A 21,848-nucleotide genomic window follows, 5' to 3' on the forward strand; every position below is an offset into this window, starting at 1 on the left:
ATGTTTTCAAAATGGTGCTTATGTTACTTCAGAGCAGAGGTACTCTCTCTTTTCTTCCCCACAGGTGATATTATGAGTCAAGTGGATTTTGTTTCAAGCCACTGAGGCATAATTCTGCTGCTTGCAGGCTCTGACATTCACTTCCCCATTGTTCAATCGTGCTTTTGAGACAGCAACAAGAGGAAAAAAGATGAATAAGAAAAGCACCAGCTTTCAGGAGGCATAATTTTGCCTGTGAGTTTCTTTCTCATTTTTTTATGTTGTATGGCCATCTCCACACTTCTAGTTCGTATGTCTAATGGAAGTACATTTCTGTTTAGTCTAGATCCTCTGGGATACCAAGTAAGACATGCAACTGTGTCAGGGCAACTCTGAATAGCAGAAAAAGGTGGAAGTGGCATCTTTTACAGTTACTGCTTAGCTCTTGGTAAGCTCCATCTTAAAAGATTGTTCTTTTGGGATATGTACAGTTTTGCTTGCGTCTGATCTATGAGCAGCACCGACGAGCTGTGAAAAACACCTAGTACCTGTTGTCAGTGAGAGGGGTAAAATGACAGTGTCCTTCCTGCTGGAAGAGAGTGTGTGGGTTGAACTCTGTGGTGACAGCACTGCGTGTGTAAAGGAAGTAACTCATGCACTGCGTCAGAGCACCGCACTGTCCAAATAGCACTTGTGCTGGGTAGAGTTAAGTTGTGACATTGTTATAAGACAGAATTGTTAGGAGGATTTATAGTATATCTGTAGCAATAGATGTTAGTTATGACTGCTAATCTTGCTCCTGGAACAGTAAGATTGCTGTATATACACACAAAGAAGTGTGCCCAGATGTATATTCCCTGTGTACTACAGAGTATAGAAACAGCTGTGTTTGGAGGTAGCAATAAGGAGACCCACAGAGAAAATGTTTTATTATAGATGTTGATTTATTATAGGTGTTGATCAAGGTTCTATTAATAACTACAAGAAAACAATGGCGAAAAGCAACTTTTCACATTAGGGTGCACAGTGGCTGGGAGCCTACCCCTGCTGGCAACCCCTCTGCACAGCTGTGCAGCTGTTCGGGGGGGGCCTTTGTGCACACCAGGGGGAGACGAGTGTCTTTGCACACCCGCCTCACGTTGCATGTCTGCCAGATACTCTACATTCACCCTGCTCTTCTGTGTATGGGTTTGGCCACATGTTCCCAGCAGCCTCCACTGAGCTGTTCACACGCCAAACATCCATCTCCTTCAACAGTGAGCCCATGGTGGAAATCTGTAGGGTCCTTGTGGAGACTGATCCATGTGACATTCCCAATGAGCTAATAGTGGTAAGGGCTTGATTGCAGTGCTCATCACAGCATGTCAATGACTCATCCCATTACACAAAATGCGGCTGGCTCAGTGGAGCACCCATGTTTGCAGGCTGCGCCGAAGATCACACCATTTGAAAGCAAATGTCTTACTCCTTACCTGGCTTCTAACATGCAACCACTCTGCTCCTTGAAAGCTACTTTCACCTTTTCCAATTCTAAACTGTCTCCATGGACAAGAAAAAAAGTTGCTCTAGCCAGAAATGAATGTAGATATATTCTGTAAAATAAGACTGTGGTTCTGAATGTTCATCCCTCAGCACCTTTGGGGTAGACAATTCTCTTCCATGTATCTAGGAATGTAACTTTGATTAGGCATAAAATACTATGGATCTGCAAGCTGCGTCTAGGTCAAAATATGCATGAGTTTTGTCTATTTATGATATTTATGATCATATTTTTTTTTAACATCACTGGGTTGGGGGGAGGAAAAAAATTCCCTTACGGCTTGTTCTTGTGTCAGCATTCAGAAGGTGCCTGATTCAGTAAGGCTTCCTGAGGTATTTGTTTAAGTATGTGCATTTAGAACCAGATCTAGAGATTCAGAATGTGTCTGCTGGAAAGTATTTCTATTGCATGATGTTTCTGAGCATTGAATGTAAAGATCTACTTCATAATTCACACAACAAGCCTGTTATCCACTATTTTCACTTTGTTCTTTGTGATTTAAATAAAGTATGTAGTGTACTTTCCAAGAAAACATCCACAATAAACCAGGGCTAAATAAGACAGCCTAGAAAATGTTATTCCTGTTTCTTTTGGAAATGTGTTTGTCAGATTGTTAATAAAAATACTGTTTCCTCATCCTTCACGATGAATGGCAGTGGCAAGTTTTCCCTTGAAACAGTGTCAAGATCTTGTTCTAGTCTTTTCTGGATAATGATGTATGGACTTGAAGTGAAGAAGAGCTGATTTGAAAAGATCTGGCTTTTTCCACAGTATGTAGAACATCTTAGAAGAACAGGCTATTACACAACAGGCTTCTTAACAGCTTCTTAATAAACAAGAGGGGGGTGGCTAATCTAAAGCTACACCATCTGGGGCTGGCCATGTCGCAGCATGAATGTGGCAGCTGCCTAAATAGCTTTTCTTCTAAATTTTCGAAGTACAAATAAAGAATGAACATCTCTTTCAGCTTGCACAGTTAAGTAAGCATTGTAAGCAGATGTTTTTTAAGACTTGAAATTTATGGTAAGAACTGTTCATGAAAAGGTGTAACTAGAGCCAAGGAGATCGATATTACAGAATCCTGTTACCCTTTGTTTCCCTCCCCAGCCCTGCAGATTTATGCAGAAAAGAGCAATTTGGTCAGAAATTGCTGAATAGCTGTTGAGATGTAAGGAAAATACAGAAAAAGTATCCTCACTCACCTGACTGGAACATGGAGGAAAAACAACCATCCATGTGTTCATGGCATTTTCTTCACTGACCCAGCTTTCGAAGAAAGAGCTGCTGTGAGAGAACTTAACCGAAACTTCTGTTTTCATACCTTTTCAGATTTCAGTAAAATCCCTAACCGATTTCCTCTAACTTGTGTCTTCCCCAGGCAAGAACAATGCCATTAATGAAGGAACTATTTGAATTGTTTTTGCCAAGTTATAAATATAAATATTAAAAGGTGCATTGTTTGCATTCATGTAAAGAAATTCTTGGCTTTATGGATTTTTATTCTCTGTTTCAGGCTGTGATTTGGAGGACTGCCTTTGTGCCTGTGGTACAGAAGAATGAAGTGACTCATTTGTATCCCCACAGAAAGCTGGACTAGAAAATATGAAGATCCACAGATTCTCATGTCTGTGCAAACATTTTATAGACTTTTAGACTCACAGACATATAGAATTGTTTAGAATGGAAAAGACCTTTAAGTTCACCAAGTCCAACTATTAACCTAACACTGCCAACTCCACCACTAAACCACGTCCCTCCCATTTCCCTGACCTTATGAGAGCTATGAGCATGTTGCGGCTCTACAAGCCCAAATCTCTCTGGTTTATTTCTCCTCTTTTTCTGTTTTGTTAATAGGATTTCTTTGGGTTACCTTGTCTACACTAGATTCTGGTAAAGACTAAACTTGCCCTTTTTATTTGAGAAATATTTCCTCCATGGTACATCCCTTTCTCTGCTGATCTGTTCTCCCTTCTCCTGTTAGCTCCATGGCCTTTTCTCAATCATACGAGCTGGAAAAATCACAGAATGTTAGGGATTGGAAGGGACCTCAAAAGATCATCTAGTCCAATACCCCTGCCGGAGCAGGAACACCTAGATGAGGTTACACAGGAATGTGTCCGGGCGGGTTTTGAATGTCTCCAGTGAAGGAGACTCCACAACCTCCCTGGGCAGCCTGTTCCAGTGCTCTGTCACCCTCACTGAGAAGAAGTTTCTTCTCATATTTAAGTGGAACCTCTTGTGTTCCAGTTTGAACCCATTACCCCCTGTCCTACCATTGGTTGTCACTGAGAAGAGCCTTGTGACACTCGCCCTTTATATATTTGTAAACATTAATGAGGTCACCCCTCAGTCTCCTCTTCTCCAAACTAAAGAGACCCAGCTCCCTCAGACTTTCCTCATCAGGGAGATGCTCTACTCCATCATCTTGGTGGCTCTGCGCTGGACTCTCTCCAGCAGTTCCCTGTCCTTGAACTGGGGGGCCCAGAACTGGACACAATATTCCAGATGTGGTCTCACCAGGGCAGAGTAGAGGGGAAGGAGGACCTCTCTCGATCTACTAGCCACTCCCCTTGTAATACACCCCAGGATGCCATTGGCCTTCCTGGCCACAAGGGCACAGTGCTGGCTCATGGTCATGCCATAAACAGCCCCCACCATGCTGCTGTGGGGTTCTGAGTTGCTCCATCATTTCCCTGGCATGTTCCCTGGCATGCACATGGATTTCTCTGCAGGCTGTCTCCCTGGCCACTCGCCCAGACAACTTCCCTCTCTTTTGTCCAGTGGTCACTGATCTGCCTCACTGCAGGGACTTTCATTCGGGGTTTATAAAATGGAAAAGTGAATAGATGCATTCGAGTTCTTCTAACAAAATGTGCCCTAGTAGTCCCTGCTGTGGAAACAAAGCATTGTCCTCATCTCTTCAGTCTCAGAGGTCTTCTTGAAGGCTTGCCATCTTCAACTCTGGGAGCTCAGGACCAAGAAGGGTTGCTAATTACAGAGAGTCTGACTTCCTGTATATTATTAGTACATTCTTCCTCTTTCAAGGGAAATGACAATTTTCAGAAGGGCCTCCAGTCTTCACCAGGAAATCTGAGACATGGTGTTTCCATTACACAGTTTTGTGAATTTGTTCTAGCATTTATTCTCGTGCTGTTTAAGAACAAGTACTTATTTTACTTGGTCAGCTTTCACCTCCTGGTTCTTGCAGCGCTAAAGAGCCCTGTGCGATCCAATATGTTTCTATCTCATGAACAATACATGAAAGACCTCAAAGGAAAGGATTTCTGCTTTGGGATTAGAAAGCATTAGCTGACACATGGAAGTATAGTAATGGTCTTCTAGCTGAATCCTCTGAGTTTTAAAGTGGAGCAAGAAAGCAAACTATTTACTAACACTCAAAATCAACTCAAAAAATCAACTCAAAATCAACTCAAAATCAACTCAAAAAATCAACTCAAAATCACTCAAAAAACAAAAGTTTTTTGCTGGTCAGTATTAGAATGTACAGACAGCTTTAAGACAAGTGGTACATCATGCTACTAAACCAACAATGGGCATGTTCTTATAAAGTCCTGGGGCTATGGGTTGCACAAGAGAAAACCTTGATATACAGCTCCACTTTTTACGAAGCTGAAAGACTATTATTTTAGGACCCTCTGTTAAGGAAACAGACCTAGCGTTGTGTTTACTTAGCAATATTGTGGGTTTTTCTCTCACTAACCTTCCACTGGTGAAAGCCCTGACTGTGTTTCATTATATAAGGTGTCTACCACTGCTACTACGGAGGCTATTTCTAACATAAAGACAGCATTGGCTTAAGAGTAGGAGTTCTGAGGACTAGATACTACTTTTTAGCTCTTTGATTTTCAACGAAGCAGGGCGAGGAATACAAACAGGAAAAAAGTGCAGAAAAAGTCACAGGAACACAAAAGCACACAATGGAAGAAACAAATGTAATGGTGTTAGTGTTTCAATTATCTCATTATATTTAAACTATAAAACTATTTTAAAATGTCATTCTTTCTCCCACTAGCATTTTATAGGTAATTAAAAAACAACACAACCCTTGCCAGAGTATTTTTTCAGCGCTAGCTTACATATAGCAAACCAAGAAATGCAGATCCTAAGGCTTTCAGTAGCTGTATCTCTCCCACCATTCTCATGCCAATCCACTCCTGTTGGTGTTACTACAGCTGCAATGAAATATTAAACTCAGCAAGCTGCGTGTGCGGCATAATATGTTAGTTTCACTTTTGGGAGGAAGCAGAGAAGTGGCAATTCCAAGTAAAAGCAGCCTCCTTTGCAATCTTCTCAGCTTGCTTCCTCTGCCATTTACTGAATGGTAGCCCATCCTTAAATCAATAGAATATTTATTTCTGTTGCCTGCTGCAGCACCTCTTCTGCACAAACTAGTTCCCATTTTCACCATGTCTGCTGACTGAAAATATTTCCAGCTGGGCTTGCTGGTACCTCTCGGTTTTCCACCTCTGTTTGACTCAATTGTGTAGCAGCAGAGGAAGTGAGAGAGAAGACGTTCAAAACCGGGAGGGATGGACTCACATGTCACATCTCAGAGGACCAGGGTTGCCCCCCAGCCCTAGCGGTGTCAAAGGTGGCACCAGGGCTGCAGGACATTCTCCTGGCTTCTCCGGCCCTGGGAATGCCAGATGCAACAGTGCTTGGTACTGGATACGGCATTTAGCAAAAAATAACAGAAAACAGCTTTCCTTCATTTCTGTGGATGAGGACTAGTTCTCTTTCAAGCGATTAGGTAAACACTTCTAATTGTTTTGATCCTTCACATAAATCTACCTTGGGAATGGCATATTTTGCAGCTACTCTCTGCAAGGATCTAATTGAGTTAGCCACTGTTCCTGCCTCAGTGATATCTTTTATAAGCCCACGGAAGGCAGGCTGGAAAGCTGAGTAGCTAGCGGCATATCCCTTTGCCTCAGGGAGAACTCCCACGCTTAATTTTGCGTGTTCACCTCACTGTGAGGGAACACTTGCTGGAACTGCTTATCTAAAAATCTTCCTCTCCCAGGAAGAGGAGTTTGTGGAAGATACTTCTAGATTCTGAAACACTCTCCCTGAGAGGTCCAATATGCAATTTCCATTACGCTACAAAAACTGGAATGAAGAACCAGCGTTTTTAAACGTAATAGTTGCTGGTTACCATTTTTTTGGAAATAGGAAATGAAAACAGCTGAATTTTATTTATTGTTTTAATTACAAATAAGAGAACTAACTAATGTGACTTGAGTTCAGAAAAAAAAGGAGGAGAAAAAGAAGAGCGACATAGGTTTGACATTGTTTGTACCAACGTAATTCCGGAGCAACAGTGAAAGTTACTAGTTAATAAAAATTGTGTAGAGTGTGACCCCACAATTAATTAATTAAAGCAGTATTACCCAAGTGTTGGTCTGTGGGACAGACCTCTCTCTTTTTAAGAAGACTTTCTTATCTCTTTTGCACAGATACCTGCAGGGTACCTTTTTGAATCCAGACAGAGAAATTTACTTCTTCAAGAAATCCTGGTGCTTCTGCTAGTTTTAACTGAAATTGGCCAAAAGATTAAAAAGCAAAAGAACTATGCCAAAGATACTTAATAATTTATTTTTAACCTAAAATGTTTTGGAGTTACAGTTTTACCAGTGTGCACATTTGATACCAATACAGATATCTAGATGTTTCCTGAAATAACTTAGTTTTTCAGAAATATTGATAAACATCTCATACTCTCATTTGAGGAACAATCACTTAGCACTTTTGAAATATCAGCATGATGCACATTTTTATAATTTTATTTCAAACTGAAATATGTTTCTGATTTTAAATTAAACTCGGCTCATTTTTTTCCCAGGACTGTGAATCAAAACACAGTGTACTCTTACTTTGTATTATCAACCAGAAGCAAAACTGAATGGAAACAAAAGTGAAACTCAGTGTCTTTGCTTCTCTGTCTAATACTAAGATGTGAATAATAAGTGGAAAAAATAACAACAAATGGAATGTTTCACTTTGAATTTACTGTAAGCAATTTAAAGACTTTTTCTGAAAGTTTCTTCTTAATGTATTTCTGTGTTTATTACGGGTTCTTGCTCTTCAAGGTTTCTGGTGATTGATATGAACAGAGTAGGCAGTTTGAAAAATGTACTAGATAAACTTGGTTCAGGTTTATGTCATTAACTTCCATATTGCATTCAGGTAGCCTAGCAATTGTATCTTAGTCATACATAAAAATGAAAAAAAATTGAAAAATATTACTATGGTTGATCTCACCAGTGTGAACATAGCAAAATTTCAACAGTTGACCTTCAAGAGACTTAGTTATCCTGTTTTCTATTGTATTTTGTCCTGTTAGTTTCCAGCTGTATCACACTCGCATCCTGTGACACTGGCAAAAGCAGATTAAATTATATTAACAGATTGAAGAATAATAAAAAACCCCAACAGGATAAGAAATTACTGACTGAAATGAATTTATATAAACATTAACTTTTGAAACTTCCTGACTTTCACAGATAAGTCCTGCCAAACAAGTTCAGGAAGGTTAACTTTCTGTAATAATGCAAAGCAAAAGCACACTGATAGAGGCGCAGTTCATTCCATTTAAAATCAGATTTCATTAATCAGTATATATTTAACTTCTAGAAACCTTAATGTGAAAAATCCCTAACATAGGTTTCCATCTAAACATCCACAGGTATCTTGAAACATAAGAAAAAAATCTAATACATGTAGAAGTGTAAAAATATTCATTTCAAATAATAGATGTTTGCCACAATCTGATGCCAGGTCCACCCAAGTAATTATGCAGAACTGAACACTGCATAGGATGAATTTCCGGCAAAGGTATTTACATGAACCTGGGTTGGAAACTTTTTGGGTTTGGGTTAGAGTACTTCTGGTAAATTTTTGAGTCCAGCTAAATGTTTGGAAACTCCAAAGCTGAAAGCAGCAATATTAGTTTGAGTATATGAGGGAAGTGGGCTGTTTCCCATGTTTGACTCATTTAAGAAAGGCTGAGGTGATTTTGCTTAGATTTTTCTGAAGAAAAATACACAAACCCTTGCTCCTCCAAAATCTGTTACAAGAGGTGTGCCAGTTAGTCAAGTTCCCTACTCTGAAGGGATTTTCAAATACTTTTTGGTGGGGAGTTATAATCTGTTTTCCTAGGTAGATGCAGGAAGACACAATTTTAGCTCCTCTTTATTATGAATATAAATACATTCAATCTGTGTAACGATATAAATAAAACATGTATGAAATCACGTATCATTGTGTTTGGGCACCAGTTAAACACAGAGGACATCCTGCTATAAAGATGAAATAGACTTGGGAGAAAACACAAGAAAATAAAACAAAACCTATGCAACCAAAATTTGATTAGGAAATAAGGTGTAACTCAATGGAAACCTATATGATGGATTCCAGAAACATTTGTATTGCAGTCACTAGGACTTCTGACTGCAGAGCCACTGGCAAACACCGCGAGCTAAGGTTTGTAGTATCTGCACTTCAACATTCTCCTTCAACTCAGGTTGCAGTTTTATTAATTTTGGTTTGTTTCATTCTGTTAGCAGGTTTTGTTACAGGAAAACCTCAGGTTTTTCTTACTAATGCTTCCTCAGTGGATGGTACTAGCATCCATATCTGTTTACTCTGACACTAAGCAAAAAGCTCTGAAAGTTATAGTGTGACAGTAAATTTGTGGTTCCCTGTAATGCCATTTATACCAAGCCATTTCCCATCAGTGGACTGCATTTCAAAATGTATTTTCAAGGAGTTCTACAGTTAAGACAATTGCTTGCACTCACTTGCCTTCCTGCTTTTTCCAGCTGCATAACTCTTGGCTGCATGCTAGGTTTTCCTTGATAATAGGAGAAAGGCACGTGCTCCTTAAAAGGAAATCCCCTGCTGATGCTCAGTTGTGACTCAACTATCTTGGCAAGAAACTAATTTACTCCATCTCCAGATCAGATCCACGCCAACCTGTGCTGAGCCACATAGATGAGAAGGTTCAAAGGCTTGGAACATTTAACAGAGCCATGGCCAGTGCAGAGGTTAGTGTGGGCATTGCTGTTCACGAGGCAATCAGCTTCATTAAAGAGTAAATTAAAAAAATTACTTCAACTTTCTCTATTTGCAGAAAGCCTATCAGAAACTACCGAAACCAACAAAACCAGAATAACTCAATTTGAAAGATACAGATGAAAATCGGATGCACTACATGTGGTCCATTTGTGTATATGCTACCAATATAAGTAAGCACTACAGTAATACCACGTCATTTTTCTTTTTAATTTAAGTTTTATTGCCCCTGCACATCCAGCTCTCAGAGCCCCATCATACAAACCACGAATCTGCCAGGTAGAGCACTCTTCCCGATCACAGTAGGCTGGATAAAGTGGACTTCTTCACTGTCTTCTTGTATTGCTTGAAGGGAAACTGAGAAAACTGCTGGAAGCCCCTGGAGAATGCTGTGGAAAGGAAATCAGCAGCTACAGATACAAAGGAGGGAGGAACACTGACTGACTTTATTCCCCTCTGTTTCATAGAAGTCCTTATACTGCGTCACTCACTGTAGTGTCTGAGTGCTTTTCAGTTGCTCGGCAATTGAACTAATGCTTATTCTTGCAGGTTGTTTTATTTTTTTTTAATTTTATTTTTTTCCTCTGAGATTGTTGTATCATGCAGCATTTTGTACCTCATCAAGAAAACAGGGGGCTCTTAGAGAAGGTGTCATCAAAGAAACGCACCTTCTGCCAGGAGCAGTGTTTTGGATGGAATTTAGTGTTTGGGGAAGTACATCTTCCATTCTTAGGAATCTGCTCCAAAAGCAGCCTCTGCAGAAATGGATGGTAGTTTTTTTTAGGTGCTCTCTACTGTCTCTGAGAGGAACAGTTATCAGGTCTAGAAGAGGACACACACCTTTGGGACCATCAGAGCCAGGAGATGGCTTTTTTTCCTAGTTTTGTTTGTTTGTTTTTTCCGAAGTGGATGAATTGGAAGTCTGTCCTGTTTGGAGCTGCATCATACGCAAACCTGTATTTACAGGTGTCTGCTCCTCTTTTCTCCTCCAGGAAAGTGATATTCACTTATATTGCTCAAGGAAATAGGTTTCAGAGGATGGCTATAAATAATGAAAAGGTTTCAAGAGTGTTCTTTGTGCCATAAAAAACCATGTGTTTTTAACAAAAATATGCTTTTCTCTAAGGCTGGGCCTACACAAAGGAGAAGAACTATTATAACATATGTACTTACCTTTAAACATTAAGAATTTTACATCCTGCTCCAAAAGTAGTAGGAAATGTGAAATACATGCAGGCAATTTGACTTCATAGATTTTACTTAAAAAGTAACTGCCTTGCACTTGTCCGAATTCATGAAGGTCTTGCAAATAATTCCCCCATCCTGACTATAGAATGCACTTCGATTTTAATTTCAGCTGAAAATGACAAATCTAAATCCAACTATGAGAATTTTTGAAATAACCACAACAAAACTGCTTCTATCATTTTTAGCTGTTTGAATATGAAAATGAAAAAAAACCCAACTATTTCCTGGTCTGTATGCTAATCTCAGAATTTGGAACACACAAGTAATCGGGAAAGAAAAACTAAGCCTCTTGCACAGATCGAAAGTTTTGTAACTTGCTTGGAAAAGCAAACTAACTCTGAAGGGAAGTTGTTACAATAGTTGTAAAAAATCATATTTTGTGTATAATTAGTGGTATTTTTGTCCATTATTTGGGGGTATGCTTACTAAATTTAGTGGTTTACATCCTTATTTAATTTAGGCCTATGTTACTACACACTACATATATATATGTGTTTGACATGGTGTGAAAATGTGAAATGTAAAAAGGATGTAGGTACATGAAGAATAAGTTCCCATGTGTCAGCAGCTGACACTTGTACCCAAGTGTATTAACATGCAAACTCTTGGAGACCTTATGGTCATTTGGCAAAGGAAAAGGAATGGGAGATGCATCACAGTATGTTTGGGATTGGAAGGGACCTCAAAAGATCATCTAGTCCAATCCCCCTGCTGGAGCAGGAACACCTACGTGAGGTCGCACAGGAACATGTCCAGGCGGGTTTTGAAGAAGCACACCTGATGCTGACAGTTTTGGGGCACAGATGCCTTTGAAAGGACTAGTTAAAAAACAATCAAGTAGCAGGAACACTGTTGAAAATAATGAACAACCCTAAGCAGACTAGTAAAAAAGGGTATATCATAGGGCAATAGTGTTTCTTGCTATACAAATTGTTTAATTATAATAGAAGGCAAACAAAAGTAAAAATGCCTGGTCTCATTAGACAAGCTGTAATGTTTTGAGTCCTAACTAAGACTGGACTTTCACAAGGTCATCAACTGATGGTGTGCTATATCACTCAAGAGTTTGGCAAGTTTTGAAGGTCCAACTAAACCTGACCCTGACAAAATGTTGAAAGTTAATTATACAAGGAATTCTCATCTATTTCAGTGGAATTCTTTGTATAACATTTGCGGGGTTCTTCTCACAGAGATCTTGATGAGCAGAGTCTTAACTTTGCAGTGAGCACAAATAACATATTACTCTCCCCCTCTTTTAAGTGGTCTGGATACCTGTGGTATATTAGGTGATTAGATTTTGGAGGCATCAGATTATTTTTGTTTTGTAGTTTTTTCCTTTTCCTGTTTGTGAGAAGTTTTCAGTGTCACTGCAGTATATGCTTGTGTGAATTTTCCACATTGCAGCCTGGAAAGAAACATTAAAAATGAAAGGTAAATCATTAGAGGATGTAATACCACAGAAACTTTCAATGAGATCAGAGGGTTGATACACTAGAAGAAAACATTCTATAATTGACTTTATTTCAGAATCACCAGGTATCCTTCAAACTGCATGTTCAAGGAATCAAATACACAAAGTAATCAATGTGCACACTAAGTTAAATTCTAGTTCTGAATTGGCCTAGATTTCATCTTCTATCAGGTGATAGGCCATGGTTATACCTTTTCTTCTGTACAAAGAGAAAAAAAACCACATGTAACACAGGAGAAATCGCAGTGATAAGCTTGCCCTTAAAGAATTATATTTTATTTGACAGTACAAAATTGTTAGCTGACAGTTAACAGCTTGCCTTGAAATCAGTGAAACTTACAAGCACGAGTCTGCTGGCAGTTTTAAGACTCATTATCCATCACACTTACACAGCTTATTAGTCCTTCCGTGTCCCAGCTTCTGTTCTTTGTCTCTGGGTCAGACTCCACAGTACCTATTTGTAGGTCAAGTCCTCTGGCTCTGCTATTCTTTACTTAGATTGCTCATCTGTGAGAGACAACCTCATTCCAGAGCTTTCAAATGAAGCATGTTTACTCGCACGGACAAGGAAATAAGCAAGAAGTTGCAAAAAAGCCTACAAGGTTAAAATTGTGCGATAAATCACAGTATCACAGTATGTTTGGGATTGGAAGGGACCTCAAAAGATCATCTAGTCCAATCCACCTGCTGGAGCAGGAACGCCTAGGTGAGGTCGCACAGGAACATGTCCAGGCGGGTTTTGAATGTCTCCAGAGAAGGAGACTCCACAACCTCCCTGGGCAGCCTGTTCCAGTGCTCTGTCACCCTCACGGAGAAGAAGTTTTTTCTCAAATTTAAGCGGAACCTCTTGTGTTCCAGCTTGATCCCATTACCCCTTGTCCTATCATTGTTTGCCACCGAGAAGAGCCTGGCTCCATCCTCGTGGTACTCACCCTTTATATATTTCTAAACATTAATGAGGTCCCCCCTTAGTCTCCTCTTCTCCAAACTAAAGAGCCCCAGCTCCCTCAGCCTTTCTTCATAAGGGAGGTGCTCCACTCCCTTAATCATCTTCGTTGCCCTGCGCTGGACTCTCTCCAGCAGTTCCCTGTCCTTCTTGAACTGAGGGGCCCAGAACTGGACACAATATTCCAGATGTGGTCTCACCAGGGCAGAGTAGAGGGGAAGGAGGACCTCTCTCGATCTACTAGCCACCCCCCTTCTAATACACCCCAGGATGCCATTGGCCTTCCTGGCCACAAGGGCACAGTGTTGGCTCATGGTCATCCTGTTGTCCACCAGGACCCCCAGGTCCCTTTCCCCTACACTGCTCTCTAATATGTAATTTCCCAACCTATACTGGAACCTGGGGTTGTTCCTGCCCAGATGCAGGACTCTACACTTTCCCTTGTTAAATTTCATCAGGTTATTCCCCGCCCAACTCTCCAGCCTGTCCAGGTCCCGCTGGATGGCAGCACAGCCTTCTGGCGTGTCAGCCACACCTCCCAGCTTAGTGTCATCAGCAAACTTGCTGATAGTACACTCTATTCCCTCGTCTAAATCGTTAATGAATATATTGAATAATATTGGCCCCAGTACTGACCCCTGAGGCACTCCACTAGATACTGGCCTCCAACTGGACTCTGCACCATTGACTACCGCTCTCTGGCTTCTCTCCTTAAGCCAGTTTGCAACCCACCTCACTACTCTATTGTCTACACCACACGTCCTCAACTTAGCTGTGAGGATGCTGTGGGAGACTGTGTCAAAGGCTTTACTGAAGTCAAGGTAGACCACATCCACCGCTCTGCCATCATCCATCCATCTTGTTACATTCTCATAAAAGGCTATGAGGTTGGTCAAGCATGACTTACCCTTGGTAAAGCCATGCTGACTGCCCCTAATAACCCTCTTATCCTTGATATGCCTTGAAAGGACACCAAGGATAAGCTGTTCCATTACTTTCCCAGGGACAGAGGTGAGGCTGACTGGTCTATAATTACCCGGGTCCTCCTTCTTGCCCTTTTTGAAGACTGGAGTGACATTTGCTTTCCTCCAATCCTCGGGCACCTCCCCCGTTTCCCAAGACTTGGCAAAGATGATGGAGAGCGGTCCAGCAATGACTTCAGCCAGCTCCCTCAGCACCCGCGGATGCATCCCATCTGGACCCATGGATTTATGGATGTCCAGACTATTTAATTGCTCCCTAACCCAGTCCTCATCGACTAAAGCAAACTCCTCCATTGACCTGGCTTCATCCGGGGCCTCAGGGGTACAGGGCTCCCCAGGACAGAGTAGACAGAGACAAAGAAGGCATTCAGTAATTTTGCCTTCTCTGTATCTTCTGCCACCAGGGCACCCACCCCATTCATCAGTGGGCCTACATTGCCTCTGGTATTAGTTTTATCTGCTATGTATTTGAAAAAGTTCTTTTTGCTGTCCTTGACCCCGCTCCTCCTAGGACCGAGGACAGAACTAGCACAAACATGCACTGCTCCAAAAAACGCATGCATTTTTCCTTTGGCCCAAGTAACACACACACTACTGTGAAGCGAGACCACAGCAAGGATGCACTGCTTTTGTTTACCACGGCTTAACAAGGCGAGGCCTGTCCCTCAAACTGGCGCTTGCTGGTCCAAGGCCCTTTGCCTCACTTCAGCTTCCACCTCACTGCAGCTCCCGCTGCCCAGGGCAGACAGAAACCTGCGGGAGACAAGCAGCCCTTGTTTCCCCAAGGACGGGGGGGCGGGAACACCGCGGAAAGCAGCACCCGCTCGCACGAGCGAAGTTACTCTTCCCGCACTTGCAGCCCCTGGTCCCCTCTCTGAGGCCCCCGGCCCAGCTGCTCTGTGCTTGCCATGCGAGCGCTGCGCTGCAGGCAGCCGACGGGGCTGAAAACCGGCCCTCACGACGGTTTCCCTGAGGCGAGTGACATCCCGCCAAGGAGCGGCGGTGCGCGGGGCCGAAGGGCGACCGCTCCCGCCCGGGACCCGCTCCCACCGGCACGCCGACTCCCCTCAGCCTGCGGGGCAACGCGCCCGCTACGCGTCGCCTAGCAGTTACGTGATGACGCAACGGCGGGAGCCTCGCGGCTCGCGTCCCGCCCAGCGAGAGGGCGGGGCGGAGGCAGCGGGCAGAGCGCGGTAGGGGCGCCGCTGTCGTGTCCCGCGGCGCCGTGCATGGAGAGGAGCGGCCGCCGAGGGGGAGCAGCCTGCGCGCCCCGCTCCGCCCAGCCCGGCCCGGCCCGGCCCGGCCCAGCCCAGCCCAGCCCAGCCCTGCCCCGCTCTGCACAGCTGTGCCGTGCCCAGCCCAGCCCAGCCCTGCCCAGCCGCCGCGGGGTGAGTGGGGCCAGCGCCACCCCGCGGCCGTTGCCCGCAGCGGACGGGGGGGGGGGTGAGTAGGCGGGGAGGTGGGTGGCCGGGTGGCGGTCACGCCTCAGCGTGTCCCGCGTCCTGTCCCGCAGCGGGGGAGCTGCGCCGGCCGGCCCAAGAGCCGCGTGTGGAGGCTGCGCTGCCTGGACCTCACGGCCTGTGAGTGCGAGGGGCCGGGGGCGCGCGGCGTGGCGGGCGCTGGGCAGCGGGGCCGGGCGGGGGCCGGCGGGCAGCGCTCGGCGGGACAGCCGCGCTCTGTAGGCCGTACCTGGGAAGGAAGCGGGGCGGAGGGGCTGTGGTTCGGCACGAGTGGCTCTTGTCTGGCGGCGGTGCGCGGGTCACCGCTGCGTCCCCCGCGGCGAGCACGGTGCCTCCGGGAGGCTGGGCGGGCCGGGGGGCAGCTGGAGCCCGCTGCGGGCAGCCGTGCTCCGCGGAGCTGTCGTGCGGTGTTTTGCTGCAGAACTTCCTCGAGAATACTCACTTGAGCCGTTAAAAAAAAAAAAAGAAAATAAAACGTCTCCTTGCAGAAGGAGGGCAAACTGTCATAGAAGCCTCTGTGGTTTTCTCCGTACGTCTGTGCTGAATTTGCTTCTGGCTGGGGAAATGTTCCATTAGATGTGGGTTATGAATTAGTGAATTTATTTTTTTTTTTCCCAAGAGAATACATATATATATATTTTAGAAAGGAATTGTGGATAAAACTTTTTTTCTTCTTGTGCAACTGAAGTCTAATTAGAACCTAATTGGCGCTGTCTTCAAATTTCCCCTTCTCACCTCTGTAATCTGTAACAGGTGAGAAAATACACCTTCCTTTGGTTGTTCTTAAATTATTTGTTGCCAGAGAGACATAGACGATGTTCTTTTTGGTTGCTGAGCAGGGGAAAGCATAATCATAAGATTGTGATGGCTGCCTATAGTTTCAAATGTGATTTTGCACTTGAGATTAGTTGTTTAATAGTCACTATTTCTGACATAGCCCTGTACAGCTCTCCAGTTTATCATCTACTTCTTCACTGGTTCTGTTGTTAGTCGAAGTTAATCTCTCTTTCTCTCTATATATATGCATGTGTGTATATATTTATATATATATAGAGAGAGAGAAATATTTCTAGAGTTAGCATTTTATGGAAAATGAGTATTGATAGGAGATAGTAGAAAGATTATGTGCACTGTTAAACACGGTAGTTTGGATCAGTTTTATGGATTAATGTTTTTTTTTCTTTCTCCATGTCCATTCTTCCTAGTAATCGATATGGGAGTAATATTGTACTGATGTTCCTTGGGCATGCCCATTTATCTTCCCTGGTTAGGGTTGGTGACAGGAATTTGAGGATTCAATAGGAACACTGTAGCCATCACTGTCTTCTCTTCGACAAGAATGAGTCCCAAGTGACTTCAGTGGTGTCAGTGGAGAATTTTGTAGTAAACAACTTCAGTATTATACTGTGAAATGATAGGGATTTAAAACAGCCGTGAGTTTTCCAGAGGAGCCTTAAATCTGAGCTATTTATAAAGTTTCTCATTTTCTGAAGTGCCAACGACAGCAACATAGGGAAGAAACTGCTGGGAGGGGAAGTTTAATGAGCAAGAACTTTACAGAATGCAGAAAATGGTTCAACATTCTTGTTGATCACATCAGATTGACGGGAACTGGAGAATGGAAAATGAAAGGAGACTGTAGCTGCCTCTCACGTGTAGCTGTTGAGAGTGGTGATTGGGCTAATGAAAAACAAAGCTGAAATCTCTATAGAATATCCGTTTCTAAACTGTATTAAATTAATGTTATGCATGACCACATACTACTGAAGTTATCACTTGTACTGGCAGTGGCATCTTCTTGCTGAAGTTGTAGGAAAAGCAGTCGCTGAACAGGGTTGTAATTTTTGCCGTTCGTCTCTATCTCAGCTCTGGGGCATTTTTACAGTGTGACTTTATGTAAACAAAGAGCCGAGTGATGATGTTTGGAGTTACAGGAAATGACCTAGCATCTCAGCTGAAAGAACCTTAAGAGGGAAATAAACAAGATTCAGAAATATAGTAGTATTAAACAAATATATTACATGGTCTTAGGGACAAAAGGGAACTACTATGAAAAGTTACAAAACTTTCACTAAAAAGCAGATTAATGTAATTAAACATGCAATAATTAAAAAAAGTTATTAATGATGTTTTGGAAAAAACAACTGTGGAAGAAGGCAAGCAAAACTTCCTGGCTTTTTATAAAAATAACTGGAGCTTTGAGTAGGAGGTTGAACTAGACGACCTCCTGACATGCTCTTCAATGTGAATTATCCTATCCTACTGCTACTATGCTATTATAGGCTAGTATTTCTGTTACAGTACCCCCCCTTTCTTTTTAACAAGGCTTCTGTGGAAATATTAACACTGTTATTGGGCAACAGTTTTATTTTTTCCATCTAACTTAATAGGGCTGCTGTTTCCAAGGCTCTGACCATGGCTGTGCACTGATTTCAGTGGGTTCCATATGATTTCATGTGTCCACCCACAGGTTTCTCAGCATGAGCTCAGTAAGATGACTAATACAAGTAAGAGTAGCAAGATCTGAGTCAACATTTGAGCTCAGGCTTGCATTTGTATTTCCCAAACTTGTTTCAGATGTGATTTATCAGAAGGTAAATGAGGAGCTTTCTTTAATTTCTGGATATGAGATTTTTCCATAAGGTACATCTGCCTTTATGGAAACTTGAAAACAAAACAAGAATGTGTCTCTACACTGAAGCTTCCTTATAGCAGTTCTGCTGGAAGAACTGTAATCAATTTTGTTTGCCACATACTAATAGGTGCTTTTCGCTACATGCCGTGTTGATCTAGAGAGTACGTTATATCTCTCGCTTATGGGTTTTATGTGTCGCAATACAGTGCGAGGTACAAGTGTAAGGCATCTTGCTGCTGTCAGTTGCAACCTGTGAAATGCTGGAAGAAAAAAGGTGATGCCTCACTCCAGTGTTAAGCTCTCTCTGGGTTATGCAGTACTGAATGGAGATAGATCTGCTTCACATGGACAATGATATAATCCCCTTGTGTTACTGTGAGTATTGAGGTGTAGCTGATTTGATCTTTAAAAGTAATTCCTAGCTTGCTTTGTATCCTGTTGACCTGCCCTAGGAAGCAGTTTTCTGTGGAGGAAAATCTAAGTACTTCTTGAGTAGACAAGTAGAATGACTCTCCTGGAAGATAATTGACCATCTAATTTTTGTTATGCAGTCACTGCATCACACAGTCAAACACAAATATATAAATCTGACTTTTAAGAAAAAAAAAGAACATCCAATGTGGTGCAGCCAACTATTGATTTAAAACAAGCACTGTCCTTTTATGATGTGAATTATCTCTGCATCTGTGTCTTTGACAGTGGGTTCACAGTAGTGTTACACAGTTCCTTTTATTGTCAATAGACTGCTTTTTAATCATGGTTGAACATTTCCTTGTATTAGGAAGAGAGGCATTAGCTCTTGATGTTTTGATTTTCTGTACCTCTGTCCTTCTGGGCCTTTTTTTTTTTTTTCCTAGTATCATTAGTATTTGTCCATAGCTGAAATAAATGTATGAGTTGCTTCTGGCTTTCTGTGTTTTCTGTGATGTCACAAACGACGGTATTGCAAGTGAAATGAGAATGTTTTTGATCCGGTTCTTTGTTCATTGGAACACTTTGGTTCTTGTCTCGTGTGTGCCTGTATTAAGCAGAGATTCTGTCGAACTGCACATCCTATTGCATGGTTGTTTTGTTTATCTGCCTACATTTGGCTTAAAAGTCAATGCCATGTGGGAACAGCTGCAAGTTAATCTTTCAGGAGGTTATTATTTTGTATTTGTTGACATCAAATGTTACCTGTCTTCTGTGTGTTTTTTTTTTTTCTTTTTGCTTAGCTAGCTCTCAGTTTTGGTTCCATTTAAGTCTCATGTTAACCAGTTATTGCCAAAGTTCTTTTTAGATTCCTGTTCAATACATTCTTAGAAAGGTGAAAAATATGTTCAATGTCAGGCCTAGGAAAGAGAGCTGGAGCATTTTATGGACTTATTAAACTGAAGATTGATTACTTAGGCTTAGACGTTGAAAGTAATTATATACCTCCATAAATATTTATAGTGTGGTATTTCTTGCTCTGTGTTCATCCCTGTGTAAAACTGTTTCTGATATTCACCTCAGTTCTTGAACCATGTTTGTGGTGTGGAATTTTTTATTGACAGTCTAGTGGAGCTATCTTAGCTGATATTCCCTTTGTCACTTTGCTTAAGTGCTTGAGCTGTTGCAGTAGATTTCAGTGTCTTACAAGTGTTTTAAATAAATGAATATATGATATATGATCAAAGTGATGTGATTAAAGTTATTTACATGTATAATTGAGGATTTTAAAATGTTTCTTTGTGTGACTTTATTTGTCTTTAAGATTTCTTTTTTTGTAGCCTTTAATAAGAATAATTAGCAAATCAGTTTAAATCGGTTTGTGAGTAATTTTTATTTTATTTTATTTTATTTTATTTTATTTTATTTTATTTTATTTTATTTTATTTTATTCACAAACTAAGTTATCTTGTTTCCCAAAACTGAATATGAGAACAAGAACTTTGAGATTTTGGGGGTTTTAGTATTGTAGCATTAACATAGTCTAGGATTGACACTTTGCACATATAAAATCGATATTTTGGAACATGTCTTGTGTGCTTTAAATGAATATTTTACGTCTTTGTTCTCCATTAGTCTTAGTTGACTACTAGGAGTTTGTAGTTATGAGTGAAGTGTTCATCATCAGTGTATTGTGCTACAGCCTAGGTTTCTAGCACTGTGAGATATTTTTAAAGTAAGAAGAACTTTGCCTTTTGAATGTCTTATTTTGCTAGATATAAATATACAGTAAATTTTGTACCTGTGTTTCTCAAAACAATTTTAGAGGCCTCAGTTGTTTAAGTGTGTTTGGATTGGGAGCCTTGTTAACTTCAACATGGAATTGAGGGATTGCTTGCATGGATTAAGCTATAGAGATAGGGCCACAGGTGGTGTTGTAGTTTCATGATGTGTTTTAAGTGTCCTCTTAAACTGTCTTTGGTGGGCAAGATGTTTCTTTCCTCAGCCCCTTATAGACACTGGAATTTGCTCCTCAGTTTTGTAAACACAACAGCTAGGGCCGTGCTGTGAACTGTATCACAACTGTGGCCCAAGTTAAAGTTTGCTTGGTTTTGTTTTGGGTTTTTTTTTTTGTTTTTGGAACAAGTGGCACAAGGGAAGGGGAATGGACCAGATGATAACTTCTTAAGCTGGTTTGCAGTGCCAGAGAAAATGTTGTGTAACCGCATCCTGGATAACCCCAAAGATGGACTGAGCTACAAAAGAAATTTTGGGTTCCCAGTGGAATCTGAGGACATGGGATTGCACAAGACCCAGATCCTCAGCTGTGGGCAATAAAACATGTGTCAATCCAACAGCTGGCTCCCAAAAGATTGAGACTTTGGAACTATTATAACAACTGTGTAAATAGGTGCATGGTTATCTTTTAATTGCTCTGTACCTGGGTCTTCATAAACCTTTGTAACTATGCTGTCTACCAGGGGGTTTGTGGATAAATACTTCTGGTAGCGTTTTCTTAACCTAGCTTCAGTTAAAGGTGACTTCAAGGTAGCTGAATAACATTAGGGCATTCTATTCCTGTAAGTCTTGATCCCTAAAACTGGAATCTAGAACACCAAAATGGTGTTTTGGGAACTGAAAAGATGATGCAGTTGCACTGAATTCCAGTGAGTATTTTGTAAGCATGCTTGCAGAAGTTGGGGAGAAGCGTTTTAGACTTAAGCGTGTGATAATGAGAATGTAAAACTCTCAGTAGGACTTAAGGGCCCTCTGCAAAGCGGGTATCAAAAATAAGCTGGAATTCTCACTGTTTGTTGTTACGCATTGGCAGACCTAAAGCAGTATGATGAAACAGACTCAGGCCAAAGTGGAGAATAAATAAACTAGGAGGTTTATTTGATTGAAGTTAATGAGATTACACCAGTCTAAGTCAGAACCAAATCAACTGGAAGCTATTTCTGAGGTATAGTTTCATGTGTGATTGCCACACACATGGATGTACCTGAAGTAGCTCGTATTTCACCAGCTGGAAGCCACAGAAGTGTAAATTGCACAGGACACTGCAAATTTCATGTAGCTTTT

General features: G+C 41.7%; 1 protein-coding gene across 1 annotated transcript in view; it reads left to right on the forward strand.

Moving 5' to 3' along the window:
* Nucleotides 1-15,701: 15,701 nt before the first annotated feature.
* Nucleotides 15,702-21,848, forward strand: part of JAK2 (Janus kinase 2) — a 91,524-nt gene continuing 85,377 nt past the window's right edge. The window contains exon 1 of the mRNA XM_065046020.1: nt 15,702-15,841. The gene's annotated coding sequence lies outside the window, so the exon portion shown is untranslated. The remainder of the gene's footprint in view (nt 15,842-21,848) is intronic.

This window comes from Columba livia, chromosome Z (genome assembly GCF_036013475.1).
Source record: "Columba livia isolate bColLiv1 breed racing homer chromosome Z, bColLiv1.pat.W.v2, whole genome shotgun sequence".
Classification (NCBI taxonomy): domain Eukaryota; kingdom Metazoa; phylum Chordata; class Aves; order Columbiformes; family Columbidae; genus Columba; species Columba livia.